Raw genomic sequence first — 11,868 nt, 5'->3', positions numbered from 1 at the left:
TGCCTGCCAGAGCACTGCCCCTTGCACTTAGAGCAGGGTTACTAACTAACATAAATATTGTCTGTTTGCCTTGACATTTGCCGGTTATAGGTAATTTTTGCCAGTGCTATTATATGTACTTCAATTATTTAAAATTTCTGTTTTCAGTCTCTCCTATTCTTGGCTTGGTCTGTGATTATCCTTTTGTGTATTCAATTCTGTACCATATATAACATATAACAGTTGTGACCAAGTTTTCTTACCTGTTGTTTATCTGTTTCTTTGCCTTGTTCTGTATCTGCACTGTGGGATAGGGAGGGACTGTCTTCTTGGTTGTCACATATCACCTAGGATCAACAGAGGCAAGCAGGCAGGGCTATTGGAGTCAAGTGTCCCCATTACAGATGTGATGTAAACTTAGGAAGGAAGAAACAAGTATAGGAAGAAAATCCTACAACGTGACAGCATATGTATGCAGGGGCATAACTTGGAGAAACTGGGCCCCATTGCAGATTTATAAATTGGCCCCCCCTTCTGACTTAAAAAAATATACACTCCTTATACACGCATACAGCATAAATATACTTACAGTGTACACACACCACATTTACAAACATACAACATACACAATACATACAGTACCATATACACCCATGCAGCATATACACTATCATACAGCATATACACATCACATATACATACATACATACAATACCGTATACAGACATACAGCATATACACATATGTACACTCAGCAGCCACTTTATTAGGTACACCTGTCCAACTGCTCGTTAACACTTAATTTCTAATCAGCCAATCACATGGCGGCAACTCAGTGCATTTAGGCATGTAGACATGGTCAAGACAATCTCCTGCAGTTCAAACCGAGCATCAGTATGGGGAAGAAAGGTGATTTGAGTGCCTTTGAACGTGGCATGGTTGTTGGTGCCAGAAGGGCTGGTCTGAGTATTTCAGAAACTGCTGATCTAATGGGATTTTTTTAATGTACAACCATCTCTAGGGTTTACAGAGAATAGTCCGAAAAAGAAAAAACATCCAGTGAGCGGCAGTTCTGTGGGCGGAAATGCCTTGTTGATGCCAGAGGTCAGAGGAGAATGGGCAGACTGGTTCGAGCTGATAGAAAGGCAACAGTGACTCAAATCGCCACCCGTTACAACCAAGGTAGGCAGAAGAGCATCTCTGAACGCACAGTATGTCGAACTTTGAGGCATTTAAACTGAGGCTACTGAGGCTACAATTTGCACAAGCTCATCGAAATTGGACAGTAGAAAATTGGAAAATTGTTGCCTGGTCTGATGAGTCTCGATTTCTGCTGCGACATTTGGATGGTAGGGTCAGAATTTGGCGTCAACAACATGAAAGCATGGATCCATCCTGCCTTGTATCAACGGTTCAGGCTGGTGGTGGTGGTGTCATGGTGTGGGGAATATTTTCTTGGCACTCTTTCGGCCCCTTGGTACCAATTGAGCATTGTTGCAACGCCACAGCCTACCTGAGTATTGTTGCTGACCATGTCCATCCCTTTATGACCACAATGTACCCTGTAACATCTGATGGCTACTTTCAGCAGGATAATGCGCCATGTCATAAAGCTGGAATCATCTCAGACTGGTTTCTTGAACATGACAATGAGGTCACTGTACTCAAATGGCCTCCGCAGTCACCAGATCTCAATCCAATAGAGCATCTTTGGGATGTGGTGGAACGGGAGATTCGCATCATGGATGTGCAGCCGACAAATCTGCGGCAACTGTGTGATGCCATCATGTCAATATGGACCAAAATCTCTGAGGAATGCTTCCAGCACCTTGTTGAATCTATGCCACCAAGAATTGAGGCAGTTCTGAAGGCAAAAGGGGGTCCAACCCGTTACTAGCATGGTGTACCTAATAAAGTGACCGGTGAGTGTACAGTATATACATATCACATAAACACTCCCAAACGGTAAAAACACACATATATACAATACCATATACACATATGCATTATATACACCACATTATTTACCACACACTCATACAGCATACACACAATACACACCACATACACCAGATGCCAGTGCCCCCTCACACTGTGGATCCCATGGCAGCGGCTACCACTGTAGTTACATCCCCGCATGGTGAGATGCTGTATGTCTATGTCATTGTATAGGAACTATTTTCAAAAAAAGGTGCTCCAAATATACATAATGTAATTCATTGTAAACATTCTGCATAGAAGGATTTCCTGCTGACTGCAGGTAGTAATGACAGGGAATCGGTCACAGTTGTGTTATTAGTCGTACAGTGTAATTTTTTTTTACATCCAGTCCAAACAAATGTTTTCTTAAAATTACTTCCAAATGTGGGCCAGGCTAAGAAAACAATTAAGGAAATAGCATGACACAGAATGTGATATACTTCACAGCAGGAAATATTAATCACAATGAAGAAGGGAAGAGAAAGAATCCTGCAGAATAAGGAGCTACATGCAGAATTCTGCAGTTACAGTGGGGGGAATAAGTATTTGAGGCTGATTGTGCGAGTTTCCCACCTACAAAGCATGGAGAGGTCTGTCATTTTTATTGGAGGAAAACAAAATCCAGAAAATCTCATTGTTTGAGATGGCCGAGTCCAAAGATCTGTCTAATTCTGAGAAGGGATAGGAATCAGCCCAGACCAGGAGAACCTGGTCAATGAAATGAAGCCAGCAGGGACCAACTACGATGTTGTGCCAGCCAGTGCATGTGTGCCGATACATGTCCAGGCCCACTTAAAGTTTGGCAGTGTTCATCTGATGATCCAAAGGCATGGGAGAAGGTTCATGTGTTCAGATGAGGACAAAATTAAACTTTCTGGTATCAACTCCACTTACCGTGTTTGGAGGAAGAAGAAGGATGGGTATAACCCCAAGAACACCATAACAACAGTAAAGCAAGGACAGTGGATACATCATACTTTGGGGACAGGACGACTGTACCGTATTAAAGGGAGGAAGGTTGGGGTCATTGTATCGCAAAATTTTGGTCAACAACCGGGCGTGGCCAAACGAAAACCCGACGGATTCGGAAAAAAACGCTGCATTTTTTTAAAAAAAATGTGTCGCGAAACTTGCACTTACCTTCACTAGGAATAGGCCAGTGAATTTCAGGGCATTCCAGCGGGCCTCGGCGGACGTCAGCGCAGCAGCGACACCTGGTGGACGGCGGGGGAACTACCTTAGTGAATCGCCGGAAGACCTGAATCCACCGCAGAGAACGCACCGCTGGATCGCGAATGGACCGGGTAAGTAAATCTGCCCCATTGGGTGTTTGCTGTAAAATGTAGTTAACACCCACCACTAACACCCACGAATGGTGCTGGCACCTGTCGCAGGAGTTAACCATTTAAATGCCCCAGGTAAAGCATGGGCACCGCGCAATGATATCCTCAAGGGATGTCGATCCGTTGCTGTGACAGCTGCGAGTCTATGTGAGACTCCTCGGCATGTCATTCAGCACAATGTATGGGACTGTGGCACACTGTTTATAGATCACTAAGAAAATCACTATATACTTTAATGCAGTGGTATTGTAGTATATGTTCAGATCAGTTAGACCAAGTAGGGTTCAAGTACCCTAAGGGGTCTAAAAATACAATAGAAATATGTAATAAAAAAAGAAGTAAAGATTCATCATAAAACTAAAAGTTTAAATCATCCCTCTTTCCTTAGAACACATATTAAAATATACAAATGAAATCATAAACATGTTAGGGATCACCACATCACAAAATGTCTGATCGATCAAAATATAAAACAGTTATTCCTGGTGGTGAACCCATAACAGAAAATAGCCACTAAAAGTCTTTATAGACACTTTTTTTGAACCACATAAAAATTTTAATAAAAAGTGATGAAAGGGTCATACAGACCTAATAATGGTAGCAATTAAAACGTCATCTCATCCTGCAACAAAATGACACCTCACACAGCTCCATACACCAAATTTTTGTCAATTTCACCAAATTTTTTTTCCAGCATCCGAGTACAAAGCATGGAATATTAAATACCATCACCAGCAAGTATTAGTTATGCAGAAAACAAGCCCTTATGAAGCTCTGTACATAGAAATATAAAAAAGTTGCCCCATATTGTCTGACCACCTCTGTGAGGCAATTGACGCCATGTATTGTATTGGTAATACAGATGTAATTTTCTATCTGCCTGAGAGGAGGGTTTAATTTTTTAACAATTATAACTAATGTTTTATGATTGTTAATCATGTTCTGCCCTGAGGTTCCTTATTGGTTGATGCTTCCCAGAGTGGAAGTTAACTTATAAAGTTCTCTCAAACTTCTGAGAGAGAACCATCTTAGAGTCTTCTGTCTAAGAGTTCTGACCAGAGACATGGCCTGCAGCATCTGTCTCCACCTGTCCTTCCTCCATCAAGCCTGCATCTCTGATTTCCTATACACTTATAAACTTGCTGCTAGAGTAGCTACTATATACTCAAGACCCAAGTTTCTATATGTAGCAGTTTCATACCAGACTGCATCCGACCAGCTACCCTGGTTGTTGTCAGATAGGACCTCTACCTCAGCTGCACTAGCGTTACTGTGTTGAAGTCTTGGAATAGAGACAGGTTCAATGTTCTTCACATTGGGGGTCATTTACTAAGGGCCCGATTCGCGTTTTCCCAACGTGTTACCCGAATTTTTCCGATTTGCGCCGATTTTCCCTGTATTGCCCCGGGATTTTGGCGCACGCGATCGAATTGTGGCGCATCGGCGCTGGCATGCACGCGACGGAAATCGGGGGGCCTGGCCAAACGAAAACCCAACGGATTCGGAAAAACCGCCGCATTTTTTAAAAAAATTTGTCGCAAAAATTGCGCTTACCTTCACTCAGCCCAGCTCGGTGTATTCCAGTGCGTTCCGATGCTCTTCAGCGCAGCAGCGCCACCTGGTGGACGGTGGAGGAACTACCTTAGTGAATCCCGGCCGGACCCGAACGCGCCGCTGGATCGCGAATGGACCGGGTAAGTAAATCTGCCCCATTGTCTCCACGTGTGATCCCTGGCGGCTGCTAACTTCATGGGCCTCCCCTCTCCCGCACGCACTGGTAGTGCCCGTCGAGGCCTGTTCCATCAGGACCAACTAACCAAATAACACATTGCCTGCTGATATGACTGTACTCCCAGAGATAGCTTCATTGATATTGTTTGGGCTTTCTATGTCCCGTCTTAAGAATGTCCTGGTTGTACAAAGCCTTGTCCTCCTTCACCCCCAAGGCCCATAGCATCAGAATTCTGGTGCATTTTCATTTATATCTGCCTCCAAAAGACTCAAGAAGAAACTATGCGCAACTTCTCTGCACTGAGTATAGATTGCCTTCAGACCTATAAGCAATAGAAAGGTCATTGTACTGGGGGCAAATGCTTTATGGACTCTACAATGTCTATAGCCTAACAAATGGCGGTTCAGGACATAAACTCTGCAAATGAAGCCAGTTCCCTGCTGAAATCATTAGGTTACGGAAAGTTTACTGTTGACTAGTAATCCAGAGAAAGATAAAGTTTCCACGTCAGTCCATACAAACAAACAAATGAGATCATTTACTTTTATGGGTCGGTTCTGAGACCATTATGGAACTGAAATGTTCTGTGTTTAATCAGGATTCTCAAGACGATCCTGGCGAGCGCCCCGTCTTCTAGCGAAGATAAAGGAACGGTTAACTCAGGAATAGACTGTATCCTCAGAGCATTGAGAGGAGAGAGAGTGAACAAAGAGCAAATAACAAGCGAGCCCACGGGGTGGTATGAATCTTACAAAGTACGTGAGTTCAGCACTTTCCGAAATGAGTTGTCATTCCTCTAATTAAACCAAGATTGTGTGCACTTATGCCAAGATTCATTAACATTTGCATGGCCATTCTTCACACTGGTTCTTCACACGGGAAACCGGCAGAAGAAAGCGTAACATAGACAGACTAATGGAGAAGGGAGTGTAAGAGAGAATACTGGGTGTCCTCAGGAAACAGATATGGCTGTAATAGAAAGTACATAGAGACGGACCTGGAGCCTCTGTGAGGCACCCGACTGCAATGGCAAATAATCGGCAGTAGTAGATTTAAATATAGGCAGTTTGGTCGGTAGCCCAGGACCTAAGGCCACCCCAACCACCCAAGAGCCTTGAACCATGAACCCCACATATATCCATTCCTTCTCTCAATACACATCTACACAAGAGCCATTTAAAGGGAACCTACCACCACGATTCTACCTATAAAGGTAGATCAGGTGGTAGGTGGATGAATGGGACGTGAGGATAGCCCTTTTTTGGGCTAATCCTCACGTCCCGGCTATCCTTAAGAAAACTTTAATCGGTGGATGTGTAAATTTTTTTAAGCGGCTACTGGGGCGTGGAGTAGCCGGACATGAGGCTACACGTCACGGCTACTCGACGCCCCAGTAGCCTCTTTTCTCCTCCTACTATTGCATCTTTGCCCCGAGTACCCAGCATCTATGCATGCGCAGATACGCGTGGAGTAGCCGCGACGTGTAGCCTCATGACGGCTACTCCACGCCCCAGTAGCCGCTTAAAAAAATTTACATATCCACGATTAAAGTTTTCTTAAAGATAGCCAGGACGTGAGGGTTAGCCCAAAAAAGAGCTATCCTCACGTCCCATTCATCCACCTACCACCCGATCAACCTTTATAGGTAGAATCGTGGTGGTAGGTTCCCTTTAAGGACCTTTGAAGTTCCTGAAACTGCAGATTGAAAGCAGGCAAAAGGGACACATCCTCCATTCACCAAGAAGCCTGATTCTAATACCATATGATGGGCCCAGGACCACCGCAACCGCCCAAACTGAGAAGAGCCTTCACCCATTAAATCCTTTTACCTTGGCTCCTGTTCTCAATACACAAGTACACAAGAGCCATTCAAGGATTTTTGAAGGTCCTCCAAAGGTCCTCAAAATGGACGCATCCTCATTCCCCAAGAAGCTTGATTCTAATACCATATGTGTAAAGTGAATTCCAGACTTGTAGGGGCTATAATATTCATATAGCCCAGAGCCCATGGCAGTCTAAATTCATCCTTCCTAATCGGTAATTAGCAGTTGTCTGCTGTATAATGTTTTGAATATAACAATTATAACTTTTTAACCATTTAACACAGAGGCCCTTTTTTGTTTTTCCATTTTTTACTTCCCACCTTCAAAAATCCATAACTTTTTTATTTTTCCATGTAAAGACCTGTGTGAGGGCTTGTTTCTGCATAGAAAAATGCACTTCATAGTGACAGTATTTAATATTCCATGCCTTGTAGGTAAAAAGTGGGAAAAAAATTCCAAATGCAGTGAAATTGGTGAAAAAACGCATTTACGCCATTTTCTTGTGGGCTTGGATTTTACAGCTTTCACTGTGCACCCCAAAGGACATGTTTACTTTATTCTTTGGGTCGGTATGATCACACGGATACCAAATTTATATAGGTTTTATAATGTTCTCATACATTTACAAAAATTAAAACCTCCTGTACAAAAAGAAAAATTCTTCATTTTGCCGTCTTCTGTTGCTAATATCTTTTTCATACTTCAGTGTACGTAGCTGTGGGTGGTGTCGCTTTTTGCAACTTTTGATGGCGTTTTCAATGCTTTCATTTTAACCCCTTAACGCTCTGCGCCGTAGCTCTACGGCGCAGAGGTATAAGGGATGTATGAAGAGGGCTCACCGCGGTCGGTGCTTGCACTGATCGGGGCTATTAACACCCCCCCCCCCCCCCGTTGCCGCCAGCAAAGTCACCGGCGGCATTTAAAAGACGGCGGTGCGCGGGCGCCGCCATCTTTTTTTTGATCGCCACGCCCCCGAACGTCATCGGGGGGCGGCGATCGGTTGCCATGGTAGCCTCGTGTCTTCTTTTGACACGAGGCTATCTGGCAGCTGCAGATTCGTTACAATGAGCCAGTGGCTCATTGTAATGAATGTGCTGCAAAAATGCCATATATTGCAATACAGAAGTATTGCAGTATATGGTAGGAGCGATCTGACCATCTAGGGTTAATGTACCCTAGATAGTCTAAAAGATAGTGAAAAAAAAAAGAAAAAAAAAAGTTTAAAAAATAAAAAAAATTAATAAAATATTAAAAGTTCAAATCACCCCCCTTTCCCTAGAACGGATATAAAACATAATAAACAGTAAAAATCACAAACATATTAGGTATCGCCGCGTCCCAAAATGCCCGATCTATCAAAATATAAAAACGGTTACGGACGGTGGTGACCTCCGAGGTGGGAAATGGCGCCCAAATGTCCGAAATGCGACTTTTACACCTTTTTACATAACATAAAAAAATGAAATAAAAAATGATCAAAATGTCGCATAGACCTCAAAATGGTAGCAATGAAAACGTCGTCTCATTTTGCAAAAAATGACCCCTCACACATCTCCGTGCGCCAAAGTATGAAAAAGTTATTAGCGTCAGAAGATGGAAAAAAATTTTTTTTCTTTTTTGTACACATTCGTTTAATTTTTGAAAATGTATTAAAACACAATAAAACCTATATAAATTTGGTATCAACACGATCGCACCGAACCAAAGAATAAAGTAGGCATGTTATTTGGAGCGAAGAGTGAAAGTCGTAAAAACTGAGCCCACAAGAACGTGACGTGACGTGCGGGTTTTTTTCAATTTTTCCACACGCAGTACACGGCATGTTAAAATAAATAACATTACGGGAAAGTAAAATCTGTTACGCACAAAATAAGCCCTCACACAGGTCTGTACACGGAAAAATGAAAAAGTTATGGATTTTTGAAGTTGGAGAGCGAGAAATGAGCCGGAAAACCCTCCGTCCTTAAGGGGTTAAGGACTGTATGGCTTTGCGATCACTGTTTAGTGAATTTTTTAATATTTTTCAAAATGGCACTTTGGGTGCTATTTTCCGTTATGGGTTAAACGCTGGAAATAACAGTTATTATATTTTGATACATCGGACATGTTTATTTATTTTTATTTATATTTATGTGAGTTCTAGGGAAAGGGGGGTGATTTGAATTTTTATTTATTTTTTTATTAAATTTTGTAACTTTTATTTATTTTTACTATTTTTCAGACCCCCTAGGGTCCTTTAACCCTAGTCTGAGCCTACCATATTACAGTATGACAGTATATGGGGATTCATCCACTGGGCTGGCCACACCCCTCTCCTCCAAGTCATTTCAGAGACCCGGCAGAAGAGGAAGTAGGGGAAAAAAGTAACGAGGGAAAGGTAAGGAACAAAGTTTTTTTTTTGTTTAATACATACCATATGAGGAGGATGGAGGACAGGGGGCCACAATATTAGGAGGTTGGAGGACAGAGGTCACAATATGAGAAAGATGGAGAGCAGGGGCCACAATAGAGATGAAGGAGGGCAGGGGGAACAATACAAGGAAGATGAAAGACAGAGGTCACATAGGTAAGGTAAGGTAAAGAACACAGTTTTTTTTTCGTTTAATACCAGCAATAGGAGGAGGAGAGGGGCCACACATGAAGGGAATGGAGGACACAATATGAGAAGAATGTAGGACAAGGGGCATAATATGAGGAGAATGGAGGACAGGAGGACACAATATGAGGAGAATGGAGGACAGGAGGACACAATATGAGGAGGGTGGAGGACAGGAGGACACAATATGAGGAGGGTGGAGGACAGGAGGACACAATATGAGGAGGGTGGAGGACACAATATGAGGAGGGTGGAGGACAGGATGACACAATATGAGGAGGGTGGAGGACAGGATGACACAATATGAGGAGGGTGGAGGACAGGATGACACAATATGAGGAGGGTGGAGGACAGGAGGACACAATATGAAGAGGGTGGAGGACAGAAGGACACAATATGAAGAGGGTGGAGGACAGGAGGACACAATATGAAGAGGGTGGAGGACAGGAGGACACAATATGAAGAGGACGGAGGACTGGGGGCCACAATATAAAGAGGACGGAGGACTGGGGGCCACAATATGAGGGGGATGGAGGACAGGGGACCACAATATGAGGAGGATGGAGGACATGGGCCACAATATAAGGGTATGGAAGACAAGAGGCCACAATATAAGAGGATGCAGGACAGGAGGCCACAATATGGGGGGATGGAGAACAAAAGGCCACAATATGAGGAAGATGGAGGACAGGGAGGGAATTATAGGGGGAATGGAGGACAGGAACCACAATATGAGGGGTAGAAGGGAGATGGGGTAGGATAACAGTAAGCAATTGCCTTATGGGGAGTATGGGGAGATTAATAAAATAGGGAACCAAATGTTAAGGGAGGTATTATATGTTGCTGAGTTGCATTAGGTATATGGGTCCATAGGGGGGTTGGCCACAGGAATACTTTGTGAGGGGCCATTAAGATCAAAATTATACTATACTTGCGGGTAGTCTCTCTTTCTCTAGCCAAAAGATGGGAGATATGTATCATACCTAATAACTGGGACATTGTGCTTGCTGATAAAGAAGCAAACATAGATGGAATAGGAATTTGAAAGACTTTCTGGTCCACAGCTATCTGCCGTTGGAGAAATCATGGGACAAGTGACTGTACAGGAAACTGCAAGGCTCTATCAGATGTGGACACTGTTCAGCCTGTGAGTTTGTAGCTAAAACAAGAAAGTTCTATAGTTTATCCACCAGAAGACAAAATAATATCTGTAATTTCATAAGGTCAATCAAAATAACTATAATTACCTGTCTGCATCTTGTCCATGATCAGTTTGCTTAAATTTAAATATATACATTTAAATATATGTATCCAACTGTATCCAACTTTATAATGAGTGATATAATAATTAATAGAGATGGGGGAATTGATTCTAAGTAAGTGGAATTCCTTTAGAATTTCAGGAAAACTTCGGTTCTGCATGAATCCGAAGTTTAGGGTGATTCGTGGGAACAAATTTTTATTTTTCCCCTTTATTAGAAAAATAGCTGCGAGCACAACGTGTTTCATGGGGAAGAGAACTCTGGGAAGAAGGAAGGCCAACCCGAACCAATCAGCGACCGGCATTCTTATGTGATGTCACAATGTCACAGCCCTATGAAAACAGACGGCCATTTGCAATCCTCTCCCCAGCGTCTACCTGCTTGTACTCAGCGCACACTGACGGATGAAATGAGAGGCAAAATGATCAGTGACGTCGATGCAGAATTACTGCCAACACCCTCTCCTCTCTTTTGGGGGGTTTCTACATGTATCTGCGTTTAACAGAACAGGTTCTGTCGTAATCTATGGAATCTTCTGATGTCAGTGTAAAAAGAGTGCACTCTTTGATGTTATAGTGGGATCTTGGCCCTCAGCTGGGTCCTTTCGAGCTGGCACAGATGTTACCTTGTCAGTTTCCGTTCCCGCTTCGCTTATTTGGGGAAGTTGGCCTATGTAAGTGCACATGGAAGTGAAGAGTGAAGCGATTCTAAGAGCCATGGCTGTCATGTGCGTGTCATACTAAAACACAGCATTGTCTGAAGACTAAACCATGTTGTTAGGGTTGGGTAACACAGAAGACAGGGGATAGTGTGCCCTGAGCTTGTCCCAACCTCAGTCCCTTCCTATAGCCCCCCCACGCTAAACCGTGGGGCAACTACTTGAAGACTCGAAATACACTGGATAAGTGTGGCAAGGGAAACACAAACAGACTGACAAACATAAAACACAAAAGAATGGTAAACTAGCCGGAGTCACAACGAGAGGGTACGTCAAGAGCAAAATCAGTAAGCAAAGAGTCAATGTCAAAAACGAGCCGAGGTCACAACAATTCCAATACAGATACAGAGCAATACAACCTAGTGCAGCAAGCGAGTGGTGAAGGGATTTCAAACACTGGCACAGGTGACTAGTGAAGCTGCAATTTATGCAGCC

The sequence above is a fragment of the Engystomops pustulosus genome, chromosome 5, assembly GCF_040894005.1.
Source record: "Engystomops pustulosus chromosome 5, aEngPut4.maternal, whole genome shotgun sequence".
Lineage (NCBI taxonomy): Eukaryota > Metazoa > Chordata > Amphibia > Anura > Leptodactylidae > Engystomops > Engystomops pustulosus.
Note: the sequence above shows the minus strand (reverse complement) of the source record.